We start from the raw sequence: 10,806 nt of genomic DNA on the forward strand, positions 1-10,806 counted from the left end.
TACACAAAAGATTGTCCAAATGGATGAGGAGGAGAAATTGCTTGCTTAAAACACTACAGTGGAAGGAACGGTCCAGGTACGAATGAAATGGTTTGGGGGTGAGGAGAGAATTGAGAATGTTGAACACCCGAAACTTGGTGAACTATGCTCGCACAGTCTAGGAATAGAGAGGGGAAGAAGGGAACCTATTTGAATTGTCGTAATAGGTGATGAAATCTGGGATGAGCCTACTGTAAAAGAGCCTAGGAAATAACTTAACGCTGCAAACGTAAACACAGGCAGAACAATCCAAACCCACTTTGTGTTGGTCCGAGAGGGGTGCTTCTCGGCTGGCCTATGTCTCTGGCTGCTTCGTAGCTCCCTCTCCCACCTGCCCAATGAAGTGCCCCTGGTGAGATCCCCGACGACAGTCAGTGGAAAGGCACACATCATGCAATGGCATCAGTTCATTCACTGTGCCAGCTGCAGCCTAGCACTGCCTCCCACCCAAGCCAATACGTCCAGCAGGGGTGTGTTCGCCCCATCACTCTGTAAAGCCCAACAAGGCTTGAGGGGCATTTGGGATTGCTTCCTTTGGGAGTAGTGCCATAAAACTCAGTAGGACCTCAGCACAACCCTGCAGATATTTAATTTGAATAAAAAGAATAAGAATAGGTATGGCAAGCTCTGGGATTTTTTAAATGTAAGAACTAATATACAAAGCCAACCCACCCAAGAAAAGGGTGAAGTGTAGAAAAGCTCTAGAAGCTTTAGCTGCTCAGGGAGAAATAATGCCCAATTTACCTGTCTGTTTTCTCCTGCAAGAGATTTATTTCTTCTTCCCATTGGCCGGCAGTCCTGAAAAGGTGAGAGAAATGATGAAGCTAGTCTTAAATTTGCCTGTGGTTAATTGCAGAGGCCAGACTTTCCTGTTTCTTAGAATGCTGCATTACTTCATGTTTCCAGTTTCATTGTTCCCTCTGTCTGTTGCACTTGAATCAATGCTTTATGTCCCTGCTACAGAAATTTGTTCATGTACTGTCAGAAATGCACAGTATTATTTCCCAGCAAACTCTTGCCTGAAGGACTTTCTCAAATCAAGGTTTCATATTGAAAGCAGGGACTTCTGAAGTGTGTTTGAAGCATGGCAGTGCTGTGTTAGATTGATGGGAACATGAAGATGTGCGCATATTGTGTTTTTGTGTTTCTCTAATAGTCCCGCTTTTTAAAAAAGGTAAAGGTACCCCTGCCCGTACGGGCCAGTCTTGACAGACTCTAGGGTTGTGCGCCCATCTCACTTAAGAGGCCGGGGGCCAGCGCTGTCCGCAGACACTTCCGGGTCACGTGGCCAGCGTGACATCGCTGCTCTGGCGAGCCAGAGCCGCACACGGAAACGCCATTTACCTTCCCGCTAGAAAGCGGTCCCTATTTATCTACTTGCACTTTGACGTGCTTTCGAACTGCTAGGTTGGCAGGCGCTGGGACCGAGCAACGGGAGCACACCCCGCCGCGGGGATTCGAACCGCCGACCTTTCGATCGGCAAGCCCTAGGCGCTGAGGCTTTTACCCACAGCGCCACCCGCGTCCCCGTCCCCCCGCTTTTTTAGCTATCCGCAAATTAAGTCCTCTCTTGGAATTGTGGTTTTCCAAGGTCTGTGGGCGAAATCAAACAGCCACATTCATTACACAAAAGCAGTGCCATCAAGTAACAATTTGCGTGCTATGTTCCTTTTAGCAACAATCTTCGATCCTTTGTTTCGCTTGATGTCTACATTGGTGATTGTGGCTTGTGTCCCTTCAAACAAACCATGATCTGAAAGGCGAGTTTTCTTCTTACCAGTTGTGGTTTGTTGGAATGGAAGAAACCATGATCCCATGAAGGATGGTGGTTTGTTTCCTTCTGCCTGCAGGAGCCGTTTACATTAACTTGCTTGCACATGTAGCCGCACTGTCAGTAGCAACAATTTAATGTGTTCAAGTGTGAGTGTGAAATAATGGACTGACTGCATGTACGATTCGGCCCTGAACCTGGTGATTGCATTCACTACCATACTATATATGCGGATAGGGGGATGGCATGTGCAAATTCATTGGAGAAGAGCTGTAATTCCATGATAGAGCTCTACTTTGCATGCAGAAGGTCCAAGTTCAACCCCTGGCATCTTTAGGTAGGGCTGGGAGAGAGACCTTTGTCTGTCTGGAGGACCCTTGTCTGTCTGTGTAGACAATACTGAGCTAGATGGACCATTGGTCTCTATATAAGGCAGCTTCCTCTGTTCAATCCTGGAAGAACACTCAGAACCTTTTAATGTAATGGTTCAAAGGCATAGTGTGCCTCCTAGCATCCCTCCCTCCCGATACAGCCTTTCTCAACCTGTGGGTCCCCAGATGTTGTTGAACTAATAATAATAATAATAATTTTTATTTATACCCCGCCCTCCCCAGCCAAGGCCGGGCTCAGGGCAGCTAACAAGCAATAATAAAAACAAGTTGAATGAATGCAACTTAAAAACAAGATTAAAATACAACATTAAAATATTGAAACATTAAAATGCAGCCTCATCACAGGAGGAGAAAGGAAAAAGGAAAAAGAAAGAGGGGAGGGAATCAAATTGGCTCCAAGCCAAAGGCCAGGCGGAACAACTCTGTCTTACAGGCCCTGCGGAAAGAAATCAGATCCTGCAGGGCCCTGGTCTCATGAGACAGAGCGTTCCACCAGGCCGGAGCCAGAGTTGAAAAGGCCCTGGCTCTGGTTGGAGCTAATCTAACTTCCTTAGGGTACCGGGACCTCTAGGGTGTTGCTATTTATGGACCTTGAGGCTCTCTGTGGGGCATACCAGGAGAGGCGGTCCCGTAGGTACGAGGGTCCTAGGCCGTGAAGGGCTTTAAAGGTCAAAACCAGCACCTTAAATCTGACCCTGTTCTCCACCGGTAGCCAGTGCAGCTGGAAAAGCACTGGGTGAATATGCTCCCATGGCAGAGACCCCGTGAGGAGCCTCGCTGCAGCATTCTGCACCCGCTGGAGTTTCTGGGACAGCTTCAAGGGCAGCCCCGCGTAGAGTGAGTTACAGTAGTCAAGCCTGGAGGTGACCGTCGCATGGATCACTGTAGTTCAACAACTCCCATTACCCCTACCTAGTAAGGCCAGAGCTCAGGGATGATGGGATTTGTAGTCCAACAACATCTGGGGACCCACATGTTGAGAACAGCTGCAAGGCAGAAATTTGGGAGGAGCAATTCCTCCCCCCCCCCCTGCTGCAGGGGTGAGAGAAGCTTACAATGTGCAACTTCTTCATCACAGGCAACTGTTGAAAAGCTGAAGGAGTAGCCCGGTCCTCCACCTCCAGATTATTCCAAATCACCAGCCCTGACTGAGCGCTGTCAGCAAGCAGGGAAGAAGTTAAATGCTAGAGGACAGAGCAGAAGGAGAGGCTCCTTCCTAATGAGGAGCGTTGAAAGAGAATTCGGCTTTGTGGTGCTGTTTACAGAAATGAAGCTCGTCAGCAGGTCCCCATGGAATTCCTGGAGATGCCTTGAAGGCGCCAGCTAAAAGTGAACCAGCTTGGCATGAAGATGCAAATGAAAAGTGATATTCTAGTCTGGGGATGGGGATCCCGATGGCCACACACATTCGTGGCAGTTGGGGCCCAAAGACAAAAGCGAGCGGAGTAAACAAATGTGGGTTTTGCCTTTGTACAGTAGGCTGCACTCTCACCCATCCCTCTGCCCTGCATCCAAACAAGCAAGAAGCGTTAATAAAGTTCAAGGACCCTTTTGAGCCAGGCAAAACATTTGGAGCTAGCTAACTTAACCACAGAGCCTAGGGCTTGCCGATCAGAAGGTTGGCGGTTCGAATCCCTGCGATGGGGTGAGCTCCCGTTGCTCGGTCCCAGCTCCTGCCAACCTAGCAGTTCAAAAGCATGACAAAGTGCAGGTAGATAAATAGGTACTGCTCTGGCGGGAAGGCACCGGTAAACAGCATTTCCGTGCACTGTTCTGGTTTCGCCAGAAGCGGCTTAGTCATGCTGGCCACATGACCCGGAAAAACTGCCTGTGGACAAACATCGGCTCCCTCAGCCAGTAAAGCGAGATGAGCGCCGCAACCCCAGAGTCGTTTGCAACTGGACTTAACTGTCAGGGGTCCTTTACCTTTTTAACTTAGCTGGACCACTTAGTGCACCTGACATCAGCTGGCAGGGCCAGTGAGGGGTGTGGCCTAAGGAAGGGTGGGAGAGTTCCAAGGGCCAGATTAAAAAGCTCGGAGGGCCACATTCTCCTGGGCCTCAGAGGTCTCCCATCCCTGCTTTATACTGTTTAGCTGAAATTATGATGGACCAGAGGCAAAGACTTCCATCATACTCATGACATACACAACCTGCTTTAGCCATTTCCGCATATTCCATTAACTTAATTTGCCAATCTTCCTTAGCAGGGACTTTTTCTTCTTTCCAGTGTTGGGCTAGCAATATTCAAGCAGTCATTGCTGGATACAAGTTCTTGTACTCTTTAGGTAAATCAGTTCCTGTAATTCCTAATAGAAAAGCTTTTGGGGTTTTTTTAACAAAGATTACCAGTATTTTTAACATTTTTTTCCCAATTCGTTATATATCATTTCCCTTTTTATATATATAACTTTACATTGCCACCACATATGATAAAACGTACTTCAACTTCTTTACATTTCCAACACTTATTGGAATTGTAGCTCAACAACACCTGGAGGTTTACAAATTCTCAATCTCTGATTTGGGGGGCGGGGTAGGAAAAGCTGTAGCTACTGAAATCTGTGTCTCTAAAACCAGCTTCACTGCTCTCCTTTGAACTTGGCCACCCTGTGAAAGCAGAACAGACATAGGGGGAAACCTAGATTAATTAGAACAGAAGGACTTGTTAAATTATTTTGGTTTTAGCTGGCACCTGAGGTCTTTGCCCATTTGCTATCCTGCTGTTTTTCCATGATTGTTTTATATTGGATTTTTCTTCATTAGAATTGCGTGACTTATTTGTATTTTGTAATTTTAGATGTTACGTTGAAAACTGTCCTGTGGCTCTTTTGTAATGACGGCGGGTAGTCTATATGCTCTGCTGATAAATAAATTGAAAATTAGGCCAAGCAGATGAACAAAAGAATGAAAGGGGGGGTTTGCTAGTCACAAAGGTACCGTATTTTATATTTATTTTTTGGGAGGGGGCGTTAAAACAGATGTATTTTCTCATTTTTGCATGACACACTGACCCCCATCCCCAGACTAGAATATTACCTTCTCAGTTCTGTCTTGTCTGGCATCCAATCATCTTACAAGGACAAAGAGATATGTATATCTGGAATTATAATTGTTCATTCTTATAGTGATATAGTATACATTTTGTGCTCTTTTTCATGTTTTCCCTTTTTAATTTCATTCTATGTCATTTATTTTAAGTGTTTACTAGAGATTTAAATTTGTTTTTATTAATTTTTGTAAAGTGCCTTGGCAGAAACATGATATATTAAATGCAATTAAGCTAAATGAACTCACAGCACCAGCTGTTATCTGAATCAGAAGAGCTTCTTGTCCAACAATGAAGGATCTCGGGGATTTCAACTTGCCATCTCTTTACCCAGAACGCTGGCAGCAATTTGGACTGTTGTGAATGTATTTAAGAAACCAAAGGCAGCACAGACCAGATGGAAGGGCCAAGCATACCAAAGCCTAAAGCGGAACCAACAAGGAAGATGCTTTTTTCTTCCTTCTAGGATGCCCTAGGTCAAAGCTCATAATTTTTTGTTTTTGGAACAACATGTCCTTCTTAAAATTTAAAGAATAAAAAAAAAGCCCAGTGCAGGAATGCAGGGAAGGGAAAAGAGAGTAATGAGGATCTCTTCGTAGACGACTGTTTAACAGGCAGCAGCAACCATTATAAAACAATCACACATGAATCACATTTACTTAGGTGACTAAGCTGTGCAAAACATACTTTGTAGCCGGCTCCTGTGACCTACTACTGTGGATGCAAAATCCAATAGGGCTCTGAATTTTGTAACATGGGTCATAATGTTGGGCAACTGAAGGGTGTGGTTGAGTCGCAAATTACATTAATCTGAGCGCGACAGACAGCCGATGTTACAGTTAGGCTGAAAGGAATGAATAAGAAAAGCACAAAGGAAGAGGAAATCTGCAACCCAGTTCAACTAGAATATCTGGATTTGTGGCCATTTAATAGCTTTGGTTTTGACAGGATAAACATTGGTTTGAAACCAGGTCCTCCACCTCAGCAGGCTTGTCAACTGTGCAGTAAGTCTAAATGAAATACATTGGCTCCCAGTACGTTTCCGAGAACAATTCAAAGCGTTGGTGCTGACCTTTAAAGTCCTAAATGGCCTCGGTCTGGTATATCTGAAGGAGTGTCTCCACCCGCATTGTTCTACCCTGACACTAAGGTCCAGTGCCAAGGGCCTTCTGGTGGTTCCCTCACTGCAAGAAGCCAAGTTACAGGGAACCAGGCAGAAGGCCTTCTCAGTAGTGGCACCCGCCCTGTGGAACACCCTCCCTCCTGATGTCAAAGAGAACAACAAGTACCAGACTTTTACAAGACATCTGAAGGCAGCTCTGTTTAGGGAAGCTTTTAAGGTTTGATGCATTACTGTATTTTAATATTTTGTTGGAAACTGCTCAGAGTGGTAGGGGAAGCCCAGCCAGATGGGTGGGGTATAATAATAATAATAATAATAATAATAATAATAATAATAATAATACAGTGGTGCCTCGCAAGACGAAAATAATCTGTTCCGTGAGTCTCTTCGTCTAGCGGTTTTTTCATCTTGCGAAGCAACCCTATTAGCGGCTTAGCGGATTAGCGCTATTAGCGGCTTAGCAGCTATTAAAGGCTTAGCGGCTTAGCGGCTAAAAGGCTATTAGCGGCTTAGCGGCTTAGAAAAAGGGGGGGGGAGCGAAAAAAATCGCAAGACTCGCAAGACGTTTTCGTCTTGCGAAGCAAGCCCATAGGGAAAATCGTCTTGCGAAGCAACTCAAAAACGGAAAACCCTTTCGTCTAGCGGGTTTTTCGTCTTGCGAGGCATTCGTCTTGCGGGGCACCACTGTAATAATTTGCATAGATCAGAGGTGCTGTGCTGAACTTTGGGATCTTACCGGCAGAACAGTGGGTGACTGTGTAATACAGTTCTCATTACCCATCCCACCATCTCTCTCTCTCTCTCTCTCTCTCTCTCTCTCTCTCTCTCTCTCTCACACACACACACACACACACACACACACACACACACACTGCAACATTTTTGGAGTACCAAGTTAAACCTATTACTGGTTTTTACCTGGTACCTGTGCCAAATTTGAATCAGAGAAGACTCAGTGGATGGTATTCAATGCTAGTCCTACTCAGAGAAGGCCCAGTGAAATTGATTGACATGAGTAACTTAGGTTCATTAATTTCAGTGCATCTACTCTGAGTAGGACTTGCATACCATCCATAGAATTGTAGAATTGCAGAGTTGGAAGGGACCTTGGAGGTGTGTCCCCCCCCCCAGCAGTGCTAGAATCTCAACAATAGCATCTATGACAGATGGCATACCTGACTTAGAAAGAGGATCTGACAACACCATTGCCACGTATGGAATTTTGAAAATGTTAACGTGTTCAGAATGTTGGCTTGCTCTGCCCATTGTAGGGAGTCTGCTGTAATAAATTTCAAAAATGAGAGGTTGTCAAATGTTAAAAATGTGCCAAATGTACATGCATTTCCCCAAAGTGAAGTTATCGTCAGTTAGCAACTTTTACATCTCTCATTTTGAACATTTCCACATCTTTAAAATTCATTACATGACAGAAAAGTTGGCAGGTACTTTATGCCTTTTGGTTAAAGGCCAAAGTGTTACTGAGTCCTAGTAGCCAGCAAATGTCATGTCTGTCTGTCTAGTACAGTATGCAAGCAGAGCGTCGTAAATTACTTTACACAGATTATAATACTGGGCAACCAGAAAGGAACAGAAACAGGAACGATATAAACTCAGCCATATATCTTTTAATGGCTTTGCATTATACCGCCCTGTGAAATGCCCTCCCATTAGATGTCAAAGAAATAAACAACTAATAATAATAATAATAATAATAATATTTGTACCCTGCCCATCTGGCTGGGTTTTCCCAGCCACTCTGGGTGGCTTCCAACAAAGATTAAAAATACATTAAAATGTCACACATTAAAAAATTCCCTTAACAGGGCTGCCTTCAGATGTCTTCTAAATGTCAGGTTTATCTCTTTAACATCTGGTGGCAAGGTGTTCCACAGGGCAGGCGCCACTACCGAGAACGCCCTCTGCCGGGTTCCCTGTAACTTTGTTTCTTGCAGTGAAGGAACTGCCAGAAGGCCCTCGGCGCTGGACCTCGGCGTCCGGGTAGAACGATGGGGGTGGAGACGCTCCTTCAGGTATACTGGGCCGAGGCCGTTTAGGGCTTTAAAGGTCAACACCAACACTTTGAATTGTGCTCGGAAACGTACTGGGAGCCAATGTAGGTCTTTCAAGACCAGTGTTATGTGGTCTCGGCGGCAGCCCCCAGTCACCAGTCTAGCTGCCGCATTCTGGATTAGCTGTAGTTTCCGGGTCACCTTCAAAGGTAGCGCATTGCAGTAGTCCAAGCAGGAGATAACTAGAGCATGCACCACTCTGGCGAGACAGTCTGCGGGCAGGTAGGGTCTCAGCCTGTGTACCAGATGGAGCTGGTAGCTGATGTTTAGCTGATGTTTAGAAGACATCTGAAGGCAGCCCTGTTCAGGGAAGTTTTTAATGACTGATGTTTTCATGTCTTTTTAATCTTTTGTTGGAAGGCGCCCAGAGTGTCTGGGGAAACCCAGCCAGACGGGTGGAGTATAAATAATAAATTATTACTACTCCTACTCCTACTACTCCTACTCCTACTCCTACAGGAGGTTTGCTGCTTTTATAACTATGACTCTTGAGGCATCCAAGCAAAAATTTACTTCAGACCTATGAGCACCTTTTGGCAAACTGTCACAAGATTTTTCACCAGTTGCCAAGTATTTATTTTTGTTGATGATTGGTTGGTTGGTTGGTTGATTGATTGTCTAGACCACTCTTCATCAGAGGAACACAGGTCAGTTTACAACAAGCAAGTTCAAATGTAAGATTTGAGCCTTTGCAACATTTGGTTGCAAAGTGTGAACACAGCATTATCATATGCCAACAAAACAAAACTTGTAAGATTGCAAAGAATAATTAATTCTTATAAGACCCATAATAACACACAGGCTTTGCGACTCACCCACCCACCTCTCACTGGCATAGCAATGAAACTGCTGGCACATATGCAAAGCTAAGCAGGGTCCAGTGTGGTTTCAAATTGGATTGGGGAACCGCATGTTGAGATTCCTGCATGGCAATTCTATGAGTCTAAGACTGTGAGACAAGGGGCTCCACTGGGCACATCTTGTCCCAAAGCCCCACAACAGCCTAAACTAGCACTGACATAAATACTCAGCAGTAAACCCAGTTGTGCCTCTGCAAAGCAGCAAGCTGAAAGTCCCAGGTTCGAAATGGTACATAATGAGCTAACAAAATACTTTTGTTAAAAAACCAGAAGCCTTTTTACTGGGTATAGTGAATGAAGAGATACCAAGGGAAGATAAAAGACTGTTTATGTATGCAACAACTGCGGCAAGAATTCTTTTAGCCCAAAAATGGAAACAAGAAGTACCAACGAAAGAAGAGTGGCAGATGAAGATGATGGACTTTGCAGAACTGGCGAAGCTGACAGGAAAAATCCAAAACCAGCATGATCAAGTATTCCAAAAGGACTGGAGTAAATTTATACGATATCTGGAAGATTATTGTAAGCAATTAACATCGCTAGCAGGGTTGTCTGAAGACTTGTAACAAGAAATTTTCTGTCTTTCTATATTTATTTAAATGTTGAGCCATTTTGTAATGAGTGTAATTAGAATTGGAAAATGTACAAAATGCAATGAATTATAAAGGTTAATTTTGAAAGCCATGAGGCAGGAGGGAAGGAAGTTGATAGGCTCTAAAGTGCCAAAGCGGTAAAGTGGATAATGATGATGTGAATGTATAATATTAAATGGAACACACACACACACACACACACACACACACACACACACACAGCATCTTCAGGCTTGAGGGCATAGGAACTAACTCCTAGGGGCTGTAGGGGCTTCGGCCCCCACAATAAAATATTTGCAGGGGCTGGCCCCCACAAAGTTGATGGACATTTCCATTCCCATTGTGTGTGTGTGTGCACTGCATCATGCAATCGATTATGCACAGATGTTACTGGTCCAGAGATGGAAAGCAGATAAAGTCCCTATCAGAGAAGAATGGCAGATCAAGTAGATGGGTTCTGCCAAAATGGCTAAAATGACCCACAGAATCAGAAATCAGGAAGACCAAAAGTTTAATAATGAATGGGGAAAATTTATAACTTATCTTAAAGACCATTGTAAACAGTTAAAATCGTTAGTAGGATTGGAATATCACTTGTAGTTTAAAGGTGAATTTTGGATACAATGGAGAGATAAAAGATCTGGATTATTATAAAAGATGCAGGAGGAAATAAGTAACAGTAGGATCCACAAAGGGGAGGAGGGAAGTCCAAGAGATTCCTTGGAATCTAGTTTTTATGTTGCATATGTGACTGTAAAATTTCAATCTGAAAAACCAAATAAATAAATTTCTTTAAAAAAAAAAAAAAGATTATGCGGGGCATAATGATACATGCACAATATTTTTATTCAAGTTGGCACCCCTGTTTGGGAGAAGCCCCTGTCTGAAATCCTGGAGAGCCCTGTAGACAA

This window comes from Podarcis muralis, chromosome 6 (assembly GCF_964188315.1).
Source record: "Podarcis muralis chromosome 6, rPodMur119.hap1.1, whole genome shotgun sequence".
Classification (NCBI taxonomy): Eukaryota; Metazoa; Chordata; class Lepidosauria; order Squamata; family Lacertidae; genus Podarcis; species Podarcis muralis.